Here is an 18,170-nt window from a genome sequence, read left to right on the forward strand (position 1 = left end):
CTCTGGATGTCTTATTCAGCAATCCACATATTCCTGCTTTCTTTGGGTGTTAATAGAAGTATTGCTATTTTCATCGCTTCTTCTCTGCATCTCTGGATTAACCTTCCAATTGGGATATTGTATGTAAGTGAGTGAGTGAGTGAATGAGTGAGTGAACAAGTGAGGAGGAAGGAAGGATTATAACTACACATTTAGTGCAAACAACACCCTTTGTAAGACATTTTGATGATTCTCATTATTTTTTCCCCTAAATTCTTCTTCAGTCTATCAATGTGCTTGATGGAGTAATTATTTTCTATTTATCCTTAATTCAAACTATAGAAGGGACAGAGATATGTTTATGAACTTTTTGTTCAGGTTTTTTTATTGTTTTGAATAAGGAGAACAAAGAATATTAGGATTTTGTTGCAAAATTGGTTATATAAAATGAATAATCCACACTTATTAATAAGAACATAGTTGTGTCTTTGGGCGCATACATTTGGTTATAAGCCAAATGTTAGGTTCATTGGCAGTTGTGCATCGCGAGATGTAGCACATTGTTATCAGAGGTGGTATTCACTTACCATATTTTTTGGACTATAAGATGCACCAGTGTATAAGACGCACCAGGAGGTAAGTCAGGAAAAAAAGATTTTGTCCTCCCAGCCCCCAGGAGCACTCAGCGGGTTTCAGCAGGGCTCAGGGAAGCAAAAATGCCCCTGTTTTTCACCAAAACGGGCATTCTCCCCCTCCCCCAGCCCCGCTGAAGCCTGCAGAGCGCTCCTGGGGGGGTGGGGAAGGCAAAATGCCCGCGTTTTTGCAAAAAAATTGCCCTTTTTTGCAGGGCTTCAATAGGCCAAAAATAGCTGTATTTGGTGTATAAGATGCACTAACATTTACACACTCTTTTAGAGAGGGGAAGGTGCGTCTTATACTCTGAAAAATATGGTACCTTCCCTACCTGTTCCATGCATGTGCTTTGGCTTGATTTCCATGCCTAAATGGGAGGGCACGGAGCTGGGGTGGGTGGGCAGACCCACCCATGATTTACCAGTTTGGGCGAACCAGTCTGAACCAGCAGAGTCCTACTTCTGATTGTTAACATGAAAAAAACTTTCTAATTCCATCCAGTAAACACTTATCTAGCCTCCTTGTATCAACTTGCGATGGCAAAGCTAAGAAGGAAACTTTTCCAACCTTGCGTGGAACACGGCCTTGATAATACCCAGCAACCGTTTCTATCTCGTACCTATTACAGTAAGGCTGTGCTCGGTTGTTTATTACATCCCCTGATAGGTTGATCTCCTTTCGGCTTCATTTTGACAAGCCTCTGTGGTGCTAAACCCTTTTAAGACAGTGCAAAGACCCAATTACAGAAACTAGCAAGACATGCAAGACTAAACAAAGAAGGGAGGGAGGAGAACTCATGCCAAAGGATTAGGGGTCAAAAATAGCATCGTTTAGCTGGTGCTAGATAGGAGAGAAGAAAAGGAAAAGCACAGAGGAACTTAATAGTGAAGGTTGTTGATGGTTCTTTAAATGAAGGAGGGGAATGCTGTGTGTGTGTGTGTGTGCGTGCGTGTGCTCGCGTGCGCGCGCACAAAGTTACAAACAGAAACAAATATGATGTTCCACCCTTTTCTTGTTGGATAATTGGTTCATAGGATCATAGAAGGTAAGATTTGGAATGGACCTGTATGGTCCTATACGTTTCATTCTCTGTTAGTTATAGAAGTTCTTTTAAGGAGCTGCCACCCTAAAAAGGGTACAAATAGTCCTTGATTTATGACTATAATTGGGACTATAGGTTTCATTGATAACCAATGCAGTCATTAAAAGAATAGAACAGAACAGAACAGAACAACAGAGTTGGATGGGACCTTGGAGGCCTTCTAGTCCAACCCTACACCACTTCAGACAAATAGTTATCCAACATCATCTTAAAAAGTCCAGTGTTGGAGCATTCACATCTTCTGGAGGCAAGTTGTTCCACTGATTAATTGTTCTCACTGTCAGGAAATTTCTCCTTAGTTCTAGGAATTCTTCTCTCCTTGATTAGTTTCCACCCGTTGCTTCTTGCCCTTCCCTCAGGTGCATTGGAGAATAGCTTGACTCCCTCTTCTTTGTGGCAGCCCCTGAGATATTGCTATCATGTCTCCCCTAGTCCTTCTTTTCATTAAACTAGCCATGCCCAGTTCCTGCAACCGTTTTTCATATGTTTTAGCCTCCATTCCATTAATTGTTTGAGAAATGAGTAGGACCCTAAAGCAGCCTTCATTTCTAGATCTCATCAAAAGCATAAAAAAGTGAAAGTTAGAATATTTTGGACATGTGATGTGACACACAGAAAAATACAGAATCCTTCACTTAATCCTCCAAGGAAAGATTGAAGGCAAATGAGGTCCAGGCAGAAGAACATCATGGCTTCAAAATCTAGGGGACTGGTTTGGACAAAACTCAACAGCACTTTTTCATGCGGCTGTTGATAAAAATAGGATCGCCAACGTCCTATGACTGATATAGCACAAGAATAAGTCAACTTTCAACAGAACATGGCAGCAGCCATTTTTCTGTTCCTCAGTTGCCACACTGAAGGGGAATGTCAGGGTTCCAAACAGCATCTTCCGTCCAATAAGAATCCTAGGCAAGAGGTTCCTCAAAACTATAATTTATTAAAAGAGCCATGTTGGCACACCTGGGAACCTGCCAACCTGGTGACCCCTGTTCTAAGCCAACCTTCTCAAGCAGGAGTCCTTATACCATTTTAGACAAGTGGCTGTCCAGGCTCTTCTTAAAAAGACTCCAGTGATGGAGCACCCATAACTTCTGAAGGCCAGCTGTTCCAGGGGTTACTTGTTCATTGCTTTTTTATTTCTTTCCCAGCCTTACACATTGATGGCAAATTTAGGAATTCCCAGATGGAAATCATACCCTTTAACACAGAGATACGACCACGTTTTCCTTTGCTCACTTATTTGTTTTCCGATGTGTTCATTTGAGGAAGAGGTGTGTGGGCGCACATGTAAACACTTTTGGCATCCGGATCTGTTTCAGGCCATTAGTTTGGCTTTTTTTCTGATCTACCGGAATCAAAAGTTGCATTTTGGCACAGCTGGTCATCGTCTCTGATATAAGTTTTTCCTTTTTCTTCTTTTCTCTGTGTAACCACCATAATTTTCTTTAAAGCCTTGAAGGGATACAAAACAAGACAGATGGTTTCCCACAGACCTCCCCCCCCCAGCTCTTTTATCTTTCATCTAACTATTAATTCATCTGTTTGGATGGGTACATTCATGCATGGAAGCAAGATGAATAATAATTAGATTTTTAATAACTCCCTGCATTTGCATTCTGAGTTACTCTTTACATGGTTCTAGCTGATTAAAATGAATCATTTACATAATTAACATATGGTTATAGTGTTGGCTTTAATATGCTGATTATCTCACTTCTGTTGTCTGGAGTCAATTGGATTCAAACTGTAACAATTGTTTGAAGTGAGAATAGTTTATTCCTGGGAGGATTGCTGGATATTGCCAAGGGCCTGATTAGTGCTAACACAACTGTCCAAGAACTTTGTCAAATGTTACAAGAAAAAGGAGCATGTGTGTCTTGGTTTAAATCTGATTTCCTTAGGCTAGACTTTTAAAACAGCTTTGTAAACTGGATGCAGCGTAAACTATTTTTTAACCACCATGGTGGTTATGTAGGTATTTTCTCTCTTCTGGCCTATACAGGTAATCTTTTTTTTTTTTTTTAAAAGGTTTTTATTTATTTTTCAATTTTAAAAATATAAACATTCCATCTTTCCTTAAGCAGTGTGTCATCAGGGTACAAATATTTCTGTGCAACATGCTTCCACAGATTATAATACATTGACCAGTTAAATATTGTAAAGCGCTTCATTTCCTTCTTAACATATCTTCTAATAAAAATACAATAATAACATTAAACATAGTTATTCTCATCATAATAATACTAACAATTGTCATTCTTATCTCTATCTTGATATATTTTCTATTCTTCTTTTTGCCTTCTTCTTTTATTTCCAATTTCCTTTTTTTTAAATTCTCTCACCATTGGTAAAACACTTCCTATATCATATAATAATCAGTTCGTTTCTTTCTCCTTAATTGCCAACATTAGTCTATTCATCTCTGCACATTCTAATATTTTCCTAATTATCTTCTCCTCAGTATGAATCTCTTCACTTTTCCAATATTGTGCAAATACAATTCTAACTGCGGTTAACACCTGAATAATTAAACATGTATTCTATTTATTAAAAGTTTCAGGTAATATTCCGAACAAAAAATATTTATGGCTTTAACTCAATACATCATTTTATCATCCTATACAGATAATCCTTGATTTGCAACAGTTCATTTAATGACCATTTGAAGTTACAATGGCAGTCAAAAAGGTGACTTATGACCATCTTTCATACATATGACCATTGCGGCATCCTCATAGTCACATGATCAAAATTCAAATGCTTGGCAATTGACTCATATTTATGATGGTGGCAGGGCTCTGAGGTCACGTGATCACCTTTTGCCATCTTCTGACAAGTAAAGCCAGCCAGATTCACTTAACAACATTCACTTAACTGCTGGGGCAAGAAAGGTTGTACAATGAGGTAAAGCTCATTAAAAATATGTCTTATGTAGCAACAGAAATGTTGGGCTCAGTTATGGTCATAGGTTGAAGACTAATTGTATCATCCTCTTGGCAACCCAGTTTTGTTGGTCAACATAAACATGCAATTCTACCTATTTTTGATATTTAGACATGATTCTTAGAGAACCAAAATACCTTTGACCTTGATATGATTTGAAAATATCATTATTCATGCACAAGGAAATGGTATAGTCTATTTTTCTTCTTTCATGATGCATTAATCTGCAATGTAGATTGTATTTTTGTATGTATGTATGTATGTATGTATGTATGTATTCATTCATTCATTCATTCATTCATTCATTCATAAATCAAAGTAATGCATACAAGAGGTTAAATATAATGTAAACAGTGATAGAGATCTAAGGGAAGCAAGGATTGAAAATAAACGCATGTATAATACATAAATAAATAGGGATGTTTCCAAGTTGTTACAACTGTTACTAGGAACATGCTATTCAACTACAATCCAGTTTAACTTGCAAACTGAACAATGCTCTTGCCCTGAATTCTCTACAGAAAACCCTGATTTAATGCCTAAAGCAAGCTTCTCTGCTTTAAAGGATCTGACTCAGATACCCTATATAATTCAGAAATGTAGCTGAATCATCTTTGAATTCGAGCTGAAACTTAATATAGCTTTAGTCTTTTCCATATCTCGCCCAACATGAAATTAGAAGTATTTTTAATGAAGGGATTTCCCTCCTCCTTGGATAACAGATTATTTTATAAATCATTGGTTCTAACTTATGTTCCTGAGATATTATAATTCTAAGATTTTATTTACTATTCTTCTTCATCATCATCTTTTTCTCCTCCTCCTCCTCCTCTTCTTCTTCCTCCTCCTCCTCCCCCTTCCCCTCCTCCTCTTCCTCCTCCCCCCACCCACCCTTTCACTACTCTACTCTCTCATTATATTGCTTACACTTTGTGATAATTCAATCAACTGACAGTGTTCTGTATTATCTTTTTAATTCTCTTCCTGATTATATGTAAGGTATAACTGACAGCTGATCTCTGAAGGCAAAGTTTATATATAACCTGAAAAATGTCAAGAGAAGGCAAACTAATTTTCCTTGGTTAAACCTTTATAAAATATATTTTCAAAATTAGCTTAGAATAAGCTTGGGTAGCATGTCAGAAGATACATGGCAGCGTGTGTGTAAATATAGCTCTCTTTTAAAAACATTTTTATAAATAAAACACTACCATTTTGAGATTTAAAGGAGGTTGCTAAAATAAGCTGGCATGCTAACGCGCTGTTTGGTGTTAATATTTACTGTAAAAAAATACCATTAATTTCTATACAGATCAAACAGAAGTTAACAGTGGGAAGTGATTTTAATGGTGAAATAAGTGATAATGTGTGTGGTTGTTTTTAGTATCTTCTTAAATAATGAGCATTCACTTAAGAAATCTTTGGGAAAAACATGTTAGATTTATTTTTTAAAAAAATATCCTGTTAGAACTGAGTTCCTTTTATCTTATCACCTCTCTTTAATTTATTTTGCTTAAAACTTATTAATCTTTTCCTGCACTTTGCATAATTTTGCTTATGACCCCCCCCCCCCACAAAAAAAAAAAGGAAATAGTGTGATGGATAGACATACATGCCTATTGTAGACCTGATAAATAGGTTGCTGGAATTCTTTTGATCCACTCACGTTTTTTTCATTGCATCTCCATCCTGATTTTTGCTTCCTTGTGTATAGGTAGGCCTTGACTTACAACAGTTTGTTTAGTGACCGTTCAAAGTTACGACAGCACTGGAAAAATGTGACTTATGACTGTTTTTCATAGTTATAAGGATTGCAGCCTCCCCAAAATCAAGTAATCAAAATTCAGATGCTTGGCAACTGGTTCATATTTATATGACCTTTGCTGTGTCCCAGGGTCATATGATCACCCTTTGTGACCTTCTGACCAGCTAAATCAATGGGGAAACCAAATTTGCTTAACAACTGGGTTACTAACCTATCAACTGCAGTGATTCACTTAACTATTGTGGCCAGAAAACTCATAAATTGGGGCAAAACTCACTTAATAATGTCTCATTTAATATCAGTATTCTATTCTATACTTATTTCTTATTCTATTCTATTATTATTTCTCTCTTCTGTTCTGTTCTGTTCTGTTCTGTTCTGTTCTATTCTATTCTATTACATTACATTCATTACATTACATTACATTACATTGTATTGCATTACATTCTGTTCTTATTTTATTCTAATTTCTTATCCTATTCCTATCCCATCCCATCCCATTCGCCTGTCTGCAATTGTTGTTGTTGTTGTTGTTCTTATTATTATTATTATTATACAATTATAACACAGTGGCCAGTTGGTTCGCCGGATTTGGCATTGGTTACTAGTCGGGCCCCACCCAGGGGCCTAGTACGTCGTAACAGATTTTCGTAATATGCGTGCAGATCCAAGCAGTGCGGCCAGGATTAATGACTCTGTTTCTTTCTTTAATGTACCTGTTGTTAACCATAACCAAGTTTGTTCACTGTCCACTTTATCTTTTATCTTTTCCAGAAATTGGCCATGCAATGCTTTGTTCTGCCAACTCTCCATTCTTGATTTTATCACATCTTTTCTGTATTCTTGTTTCGTCTGTTGGGCCTTCAGTAGATTTTTGTTCTTTACTTCGATTAATAGATGTTCTTGACTTTCTTTTAAATAATCAGCCAGTGCATGTTTTTCTTCTTCAACTGTTTGCTTCACCTGTAATAATCCTCTGCCACCTGATTTTCGGGGCAGAAATAGTCTATCAGTATCACCACATGGATGTAAACTGTAGTGCATTGTCATTAGTTTCCTGGTTTTTCGGTCCAAAAGGTCCAAATCAGCTTGTGTCCAGTTAACTATACCAGTTGTGTATCTTATAACTGGTATTGCCCAGGTATTTATGGCCTTGATTGTATTTCCACCATTCAATTTAGATTTCAAAATTTTCCTAACTCTGTTGGTGTACTCTCGCCTGACAATAGTTTTTACTTCTCCATGCTTGATGTTATCCAACTGCAGAATGCCTAAGTATTTGTAGGCTTCATTTTCATTGCATTTAATTAGTTGGCCATTGGGCATTTCAATTCCCTCACATGCAGTGATTTTGCCCCTTTTTATGGATACAGTGGCACATTTTTCCATGCCAAACTGCATTGAAATATCGGTGCTGAATACTCAGACTGTGTTTGTCAATGATTGGATTTCTATTTCTGACTTTCCATAGAGTTTCAAATCATCCATATATAGTAAATGCGAAATTTTTTCAGCTTCTTTGGCTGTTTGGTAGCCTAATTTCATTTTTTTTAAGATTACTGATAGTGGGATCATTGCGATGAAGAGAAGAGGTGAAAGTGAATCACCCTGGAAAATTCCTCGCTTGATATTAACCATTCCGTAGATCTCATTCCCTACTGCCAACTCAGTTCTCCATTGTTTCATCGCCTTTTCAGTAAAGGATGTAATATTTTTGTTCTTTACTTCCTCATTGTAAAGAATTTCCTCATGTTCAACTTCACTAAACACTTTATTCCGTATAATAAATCGCCTTTGATCTGCTAGTCGTTGTTCACTAACATTTGAATCTGGATATTGTTGTTTCCATAATTCATACATTCGCTTTAAATATCCTCTTTTTTCTGGCTCTGAGTTGTAGTAACAGGCCATTATGGCACGGTTTTCATCTGCACTATATTTTTGTCGTTTTGTTGGCTGGTCCACTTGTAGCCCACTTGTCAACGGATGTCCAGGGACCCCAACATCCGCCGCGGCCCTTGTTAACCCGCGCGACGACCGATGCGGTATGGAATTCTTATTTGTTTTTTTCACCATATTGTATGGGTTGGCGGGTTTTTTTTTACGGGAACAGATGCCAACCTGACCCCAACCCTCCTCCTTTCTCATCCGGGCTTGGGACCAGCAACGGCGGAGTTGTTGTTGTTGTTGTTGTTGTTGTTGTTGTTGTTATTATTATTATTATTATTATTATTATTATACAATTGTATCACAGCGGCCAGTTGTTTCGCCGGATTTGGCATTGGTTACTAGTCGGGCCTCACCCAGGGGCCTAGGACGTCGATATTTATTATTATTATTATTGTTGTTGTTATTATTATTATTATTATTATTTTATTGTTGTTGGTGTTGGTGTTGGTGTTGGTGGTTCCACATTCAACTAGATATTTAGACTGGATCAGCATATGTTGTTGTTTGATTGTGTTAAAGTTATTAGCACAAGATGTAACCTTTTTCGAGTAAAGCTGCCTTTTGTAACTGGCTGGTGGTGATTTTTGTCACCGCCAATGCTGTTATTATGGTACACAAAATAACATGGAATCATAGTTGCCGGTACTTTAGATGGTGTTGGCCTTATATGCATTTATTTTTTTCCCCCTGAGAATATCTTGATTTATCAGCATAGTATAGATGTTGTTTCCAGTGACCTTTTGGTAATTAACAGATGGAAATTTTAGTCTATATGCGGATTTTCTAAGTATTGGCCAACCCCAGTTCATTTCTAGATACCAGATAGGAGGGACATACAGAAGACCTAATATATGGTCAGACACAGAATCAATCTCTTTAGGTGGTATGTATTCAACTACTCATGCAAGACAGCTTCCAGTCAGCTCAATAGACTTGCCCAAGGAAATTGGAGAACTTATATAAAAGATGCTTAGAATATCATTCACCACAGATACATCTAAGACACGAAGAACAGTTTCTACTATGTGACAAACCTCGTCTAATGATAGTGGTGAATTTGCAATTCAAAGTGCCTAGCTTCACCTCCATCCTTTGCCACAATTGGATTCACACACAATGGCTAATCAGGCTAATGAATTAAACAGAATTCTGGGTTTGCACACTGCACTGAGCTCTCCAAATGGCTAGTCTTCACACAACACCATAAATCATAAAAGCTAATCTTGGATAAAAAAAATTAATAGTGTAGTGTGTTGCACATATGCAGCTGATGAGTTTCTCATTGATCTAGTTAACGGGACATAATCTTTGTGTCTGACTCAAACGGGCTGCTTAATGCTGGCTCCATGCACAATGAAATCAAAGTGAATAGAACCCATCACTTCTCATGCTACTTACGCAAAGTGATTTCTGGAGAAGCAGAAAGTGGAGAACTATGCAAGCAGAGTCCATTTCAGAGGCGGTGTGTGTGTGTCTGTGTGTGTCCCATTCAGCCAAAGAGGCAATGATCCTATCAGCCCCAAGAGAATAATTTCAAATTGATGGGACGCAGAATTGAAAGCTGCTTCCTGTGATCACCGAGACCCGTAAAAATTACCTCATCTCATTTCTCAGACTCAACATAAATGTTTTATTCATTTAAAGAACTTGGAAGATAAAGAATGCAGCAGAAGTGTGGGAATATTTCTGGTTTCTGTATGTTTCCAGGAAGCTTGGGGATTTTCCAGGAAAAATAATAATCACTTGATGATGAATGGGAAATTAATTCATCACTACCAGTGAATTATCTTTGGGATAATGTATAAATAAAAATTACTTTTATACTCCTCAGGTATAACACCTGTATCTCTGTGTCTTAAGGTTCATCTGCAAGCATGCAGTGATTATAGCAGCAGCCTAAATATAAACACATTCCTTTGGCAATTATTTGTGAAGCATGATTTTTATGATTATTGCATTGTTGCTGAGCTTCAAATCAGATGGAAATAAAGGAGTTGATCTAATCCAGCCATTGTCAATACGGTGGGTGCATCTAAATATATTTCCACCTAATTCAATGAGAGTTTTAAAGAAATTTGCAAGAAGATTAAGGGTTGTCTTCATTCAGAATGTTTTTCATGGCCACTAAACTTACCCGTTTGGACTCAGGAATACAGAGTGTTGAAATTGTGTAAGAAACAGCAAGTCAAAGATATTAAAAATATATGAGGAAAGGAAAGGGGAAGATAGGGGAAAGGAAGGGAAGGGAAAGGGAAGATAGGGGAAAGGAAGGGAAGGGAAGAGAAGGGAAGAGAAAGGAAAGGAAAGGAAAGGAAAGGGGAAGATAGGGGAAAGGAAGCGAAGGGAAAGGGAAGATAGGGGAAAGGAATGGAAGGGAAGAGAAGGGAAAGTAAAGGAAGAAATTATAAAAGATTATGTATCTATCTATCTATCTATCTATCTATCTATCTATCTATCATCTGTCTATCTTCTGTCTATTTATCCTATCTCTCAATCTTTATCCATCTATGTCCATCTGTCTGTCTGTATTTCTCTCTATCTATGTATCATCTGTCATCTATCTAGCCACAGTGGTACACTGGTACATTGGTTAGAGTGCAGTACTGCAGGCTACTTCTGCATGACTCTCGGCTGCCTGCAATTTGGCAGTTCAAATCTCACCAAGCTCCAGATTGACTCAGCCTTCCATCCTTCCAAAGTGGGTAAAATGAAGACCCAAATTGTTGGGGGCAAGAGACTGACTCTGTAAACTGCTTAGAGAGGAATGTAAAGCAGTATATATGTCTAAGTGCTATTGCTATAGTCATATTATTTCATTCATCAGTCTTCTTCATTCATTGTTCAGCCATTCTTAACCTTTCACTCCTTTACATTCCAAATAATAATGTTTCCAGTAGTCACTTTAGCTAAAATAACACTTTATTCAGATCTTCATCTAAGACTCATGTGTTCATGTGTCTTTCAGAAATATTCCTCATCCATTGCACAGTTTTCCCCAAATATCCCGTCTCCTTTGCCCGCAAAGGGAGAGGTTGTTGTGCATCTATCTGTACCTTTCACTGTGATGTTAAACCAAATTCATTAACTATCTGGGCAAAGGAGACTAACCAGCAGCTCATAATCAGGATTTCAGCATGTGGAAAAAAATACTGCTGTTTTGAACATGAATGAGAACTTGAATAGAATTTCTTTTAATTGCCTTCTTTCTGCTAGAATTAGTTTGTTGTAGACATGATTAATTGTAGCAGGTCCTGACTTATATCCATAAAAGCCTTGAGGTCATAAAGAGATGGAGAAAAGGAACTGGTATATATAATTCTGTATGGAATACTGATGCATTTTTTTAAATCCCAAATAAGAATAATGATGTTTCTGCCTTAATGACAGATCATTGATTTTTGCACAATAAAGCTTGCTTCTTCATTGTGGGCTGTTGCAAGGAGTGCCCCCCGCCCAATTTTCATATATCACTCATTTGCTAAGAGGCTGTTCTGGAATTCTCTTCCATCTTTGGAAAGGAAGCTCTGAGGTTGGAGCAAAAACATGAAAAAGCGAATAAAACAGAACATGGAATAATAAGGTTGGGAGTGACCTTGGAGGTCTTCTAGTCCAACCCCCTGGCCATGTTGTTTTCTTTGAGATTGTAAAAAAAATAAATGTCACAGTTGATGTTTTGGTAACATCATCTTACCATCATTCTACACTCATAGTTGCCATACTTGGGGAAAAAATTCATGAGATATATCCCCTTCATTTTTAACTGAAGTACAGAGTCCTCAACTTACAACAGTTCATTTAGTGACTGTTCAAAGCTACAATGGCATTGAAAGAAGGTACTGAGGACCATTTTTCACACTTACAACCTTTGCTGTATTCCCATGTCACATGATCAAAATTTAGATGCTTGTGTTGTGGCCCACCGGCAGCCAGCACAGCTGGCAGCAATGTGGAACAGTGAGGAGGTTGGGGAGGAACATGGGCCAGTCCTTGGGGCTGAGGAAAGCTCAGATGAGGGCTCTGCATCAGAGGCAGAGTGGGAGCTAGACAGTAGCAAGGCAGAAGAACAGCTGGAGCCTATTCCAATGTGCGCATGTGCAGAGCTGCCAGACGACAAGAACAACTAAGAAAGCAGGGTCGACTTAAGAGTAAAGCCATACCTTGGAGGTGATTGGCCTCTCCCATAGGAAACAAAAGAGGAGCGAAAGAGGAGGGGGCTTTTGCAGGAAACAATTTATTCATTTGGTTGGTTCAAGAGTGGAAAGTTCTGTTTGTGACTATAAGAGACTTGCTTTGCCCTGTGTTTGGAAATTAGTTATCTGGCCGCCTCCAAACTAGATAAGGTTCGTGTGGATAAACATTCCTCTGAAAGACTGTTTGCTAAAGCCTTGCTGACTCTGAATGAAAGGAATTCTCAGTCCTGTAAATAAAAGAGGTTTTGTGCTTCTTGCTGTCTAAGGAAGCCTCGATCAGAACAGCTTGGCAACTGAATGGTGGCCATCCCCTGGTGTGTGTGTGTGTATATGTGTGTGTGTGTGTCACGCGATCCCCTTTTGCCACCTTCTCATGAGCAAAGTCAATGTGGAAGCCAGATTCACTTAACAACTGGGTAACTAACTTATCAACTGCAGCAATTCACTTAACAATGGTTTCAAGAAAGATAATTAAATGGGGTGAATGATATTAAATATATTTTAGGATGGCGATGCTTGAAAACACCCAACCTCGCTCTCTCTAGCAAGGAGTCGGACTACAATTTTCAACATAGGGGAGAGTCTGCATTGTCTATACAGGCTGTAAATTCCAACCACTTTTTCCTCAGCCATGTGGAAGTGAACAAATGAGGTTATAATTCACATGAGTCTCACCAGCCCTTTCCTGCCCCCTCCCCCTTCAACCAATAACAAGCCTACGCTATTACTCAAACTTTTTTCCAGTTTCTTCCCAACCCACAACACCACCCCCTCAGGAAAACAAAAGGATTTTAAAAAGAAGAGGAAGACAAAAAAAATTAAAAAATGGAATTAAGCATTTTGCTTGCTTAAAAAAAAATAAAGAAATGATTTTGTTATTTCCAAGGCTTATTGTTCCTGAAAGCTGGTGCCTGGTGATACCATTGTAATAGTAGTTATGTTTATATTCCAATATCTTATTTGAAAAGTGGTGTGTGTGTGTGTGTGTGTGTGTGTGTGTGTGTGTGTAAATGCACTGCAGGTATCTGTCTTTGTCACATGCCTTCCAGAATTTGTGACCAAGTAGGCTTCAGCTTGGAAGAGAGGCAGAACATGGATGTTTAAGGAAATGTATTTATCAATATATCCCCCCCTCCACTTTCCATGCAGTCTTTATGTTTCTTTGTTAACCAATGGAGAACATTGGTATCTGCTTAAACTGCCTGCCTCAACAATGTGCTCAGGAGAAAAAAAAACAAAGCAGAAGCCAGAGAAATAAAGAGGAGGAAAACCCAGCCATCGTTGAATGCGGAACTGCTGATGGTCATTCGATTATGTTGATGCAATAATTGTCAAAGACTGCTCTCTGAGATGTTATTAATCTCTGAATTTCTGGTAATAAGTGCTGGACGGTGGGCAGGAGACAGTTGAACGAGAGAGCCTGAGAAACCCTTAATCTTTAATAAGGCATAGAGCTAGTCTATAACTGTCAGGCTGCGACATAAGAGCTATGCCTTTTGCTGGCTGCGTGGAATAGAAAATGGGTTTCGTTGGCTATTTTATGTTTTGCTGGCGGGATCTGGGAGGGAAAAAATGCCACCTCTGTGATTTTATTGAAATTGGGCCTGAAATGGTCCAACACAAAGCATGATTTGATTCTCAACGAGCAATAGTGTTGGGTAGCAAAAATTAATGTAGCGGAGAGCCAAGATAGGTAGTTCTCGATTTACATCCACAATTGATCCCCAAATTCCTGTTGCTAAGTGAGATGGAGATCAAATGAGTTTTGGCCCCATTTACAACCTTCTTGCCACAGTAGTTGAGTGAATCAGTGCAGTTGTTAAGTAGTAACACAGTTGTTAAGTGAATCTGGATTCTCCATTGACTTTGCTCATCAAAAGGTTACTTAGATTGAACAAGAAAGAGATAAAAATGAGGAGTGTGGGAGGCAAGTAAAAAATGGATAAGAAATGAAGCACTAAAGGAAATAAGAGATGATGGATGAATTGCCTCTTAAACATTAAGGTAGCTTGTTGTAAGCTGACAGAGGCAGAAATAAAATTAGATAGGGGAAATATTAGAACATACATTTTTAGAGAATAAATGAAAAATAACAAAAAAGATTAGAGGTTTAAAGACACTAGGTTTTGTTGTTGTTGTTTAAATAATGTTGTGAGGTTTTTCTCAGTTTGATAGATGTGATAAAGATTACCAATATTGTTATTGTAATTTGGACTAATACGAATAGAATGATTAAAAATAATATAGATATAAAGATTAGAAGTTTATAGCTTTTAGGCATTTCTTTTCATGTTTCTTAAAATAATATAATGAAGATTACACAAATTTGATAAATGGGATAGAAATTATTAATATTGTTAGTGTGAATTGGATTAATATGCATGATACCCAGAACCAACTCTCTTCACACATACACACACACACACACACACACACGTATGTATGTATATTTACAAAATGGGATTGTGTGACCCAAGACACTGTGACTGTCATAAACATGAGTAAGTTACCAGGGGCCTGAATTTTGATCACATAGCCACAGGGATGTGGCATCAGATGTAAGTATGAAAAATGGCCATGTTCCTTTTTTCAGTGCCTTTGTAACTTTGAATGGTCACTAAACAAACAGTTGTAAGTCAAAGACAACTTATAGTTAGGTGATCAAGGAGATGCTGAAAAGTATTTGACAGTCTAGATTTTTCAAGGTTATGGCTTGGATTAAACAGACAGATCCACGGCAGGCTAATGGGGAGTTATATTAAGGGTCATCTTGGTCCTCCTTCTTCTTGAGCCATATCCATCATCGGACATTGGCAATCATGTTTGGATAGGATAGGATAGGATAGGATAGGATAGGATAGGATAGGATAGGATAGGATAGGATAGGATAGGATAGGATAGGATAGGTTAGGATAGGATAGGATAGGATAGGATAGGATAGGATAGGATAGGATAGGATAGGTTAGGATAGGATAGGTTAGGATAGGATAGGATAGGATAGGATAGGATAGGATAGGATAGGATAGGATAGGATAGGATAGGATAGGATAGGATAGTAGAATGGGAATGAAGAAGAGAAGAGAGAAGAGAAGAGAATTCTTTATTGGCCAAGTGTAATTGGACACACAAGGAATTTGTCTTTGGTGCAGATGCTCTTAGTGTACATAAAAAAACAACTTACATTCATCAAGAATCATAAGGTACAACACTTAAGGATAGTCATAGGGTACAAATAAGCAATCAGGGAACAATATAATATCAATATAAATTGTAAGGATATAAACAACAAAGTTACAGTCATGCAGTCATAAGTGGGAGGAGATGGGTGATAGGAACAATGAGAAGATTAGTAATAGTAGTAATGCAGACTTAGTGAATAGTTTGACAGTGTTGAGGTAATTATTTGTTTAGCCGAGTGATGACATTTGAGGAAAAAACTGTTCTTGTGTCTAGCTGTCTTAGTGTGCAGTGCTCTATAGCATTGTTTTGAGGGTCAGGGGTTGAAATAATTTATGTCCAGGATGTGAGGGGTTTGTAAATATTTTCACTGCCCTCTCTTTTAACTTGTGCAGTGCAGAGGTCCTCAATGGAAGGCAGGTTGGCAGCAGTTTTTTTTTTCTTTTTCTGCAGTTCTGATTATCCTCTGAAGTCTGTGTCTGTCTTGTTTGGTTGCAAAGCCAAACCAGACAGTTATAGAGGTGCAGATGATTTGCAATCCTATTTTTATCATGAAAAAGTGCTGCTGAGTTTTGTCCAAACCAGTCCCTTAGATTTTGAAGCATGATGGTCGTCTTCTGTCTGGATTTTGTTTGCCTTCAAAAAACCTATTACTACTGATTCTTATTCGGAGACAAACTGAACCGTATCAGTTTCCCAGAAGGGTATATTCTGTCTCTTGTCTTAGGACAAAAATACAGCTTCTCCAATGGAGGATGTCAGTATAATCTTTGAAACTTGTAAAACATTTAGAATTCACACACAATCCCTGTTAGGCATCATTTATTGCCTTCCTTTTACAATTTTCAACAAATCTTGGGGTTTTTTTTTGAAGTAAGGAAATCTTGGGAGATTTGTGAAGGGGTTTTCTCCCTTTTATGACAAGCATTAAAGATGTCAGATTGAAAAAAAGTCCCCCCCCCCCCCGGCTACTCATGTTTTATAGAAGAATAGGAGGTTGCAAATAAATAAAATGAATGGAGAGCTGTGGACATGTCCAGATAATAGATTCATTTCATTGGATTCCTTCTTCAGTTCATTGGTCGTCAACCTACACAATATAGTATTTTTATTTTTCCATTTATTTTCTGTAACACCCACACACAATACTGCACTTTATTGTACTATTCCTTGCTCATATTTGCATTCTTAGCATTCACTTTAACACAGCTTTCAGGTTAATAGTAAAGGATTAGAAGACTGAAATTGACATTAACAGAATTGAAAACTAGAATTCAGCATGTTGCAGTACAGGTAGTTCTCCACTTACAGTCACAGCTGAGCACTAAATTACTGTTGCTAAGGGAGACAGTCGCTAAGTGAGTTTTGCACCATTTTACAATCTTTCTTACCACCCATTTTTAAGTGAATCACTGCAGTTGTTATTAACGCAGTTGTGAAATCAGTCTTACTTCCCAATCAGCTTTGCTTGTTAGAGCAAAAGGTGATCACATGACCCCGGGACATTGCAACTGTCAGAAATATCAGTCAAAACTCCAGGGGAAGATTACTGCAAAATCCCCATTCCCTCCCAATCAGCAGGGACTCGGGAGGCAGAGAATAGATGGGAGTGGGGCCAGTCAGAGGTGGTAATTACTGGTTCTCCAAACTACTCAAAATTTCTGCTACCAATTTCTCCAGAACTGGTCAGAACCTGCTGAATAACACCTCTGGTTGCAAGTCGAGGACTATCCATAGTCTAATCTGAAGGTTAGCAAATCGTGGAGTACTCAGATACTGATTTCATTAGACTATAGTATACAACAAACAACTTGAACACTTGTTTTGACTATGAAAAAAAATCCGAGCACTAGACCTACCTGTAAAAATGTCTATCATCCTATACTGAAGGACCATTAATCCTATGTGCCAAAAGATCTTAATCTTTGTAGTATGAATGATATGATAGCAGTGTTCTAATATTTGAGGAGCTGCCACAGAGAAGAGAGGGTCACCCTATTTTCCAAAGCACTAGAATCTTAAGGCAAGAAATAATAGATGGAAACCAACTAAGGTGAGAAGCAACCTAGAACTAAGGAGAAATGTTGTGACTGTGAGAACAATTAACCAGTGGAACAGCTTGCTTTTAGAAGTTGTGGGAGCTCCATCAGTGGAGGCTTTCAAGAAAAGTGTCAGGGTTCCAACAAAAGAAGACACCAAGGCTTGAAGTTCCTCAAAGTTCCATTGTATTAGAGATGTCATATTGGCACATCTGGGAAAACCCGAATCTGAAAGCTTGGGTTTTCCCCACCCAAAGTCCAAACCCCTGTTCGGTATCCACATGCCCATCACATGGTCCAATCAAGCACTATCAACTGGAGATGCCTCCCAGTCACACCAGTCCAAGTGCAAGGGAAGATGTCCTTGATTCTCTGAGAAAGGAATGTTG

The sequence above is a fragment of the Thamnophis elegans genome, chromosome 14 (assembly GCF_009769535.1).
Source record: "Thamnophis elegans isolate rThaEle1 chromosome 14, rThaEle1.pri, whole genome shotgun sequence".
NCBI classification, from domain to species: Eukaryota; Metazoa; Chordata; class Lepidosauria; order Squamata; family Colubridae; genus Thamnophis; species Thamnophis elegans.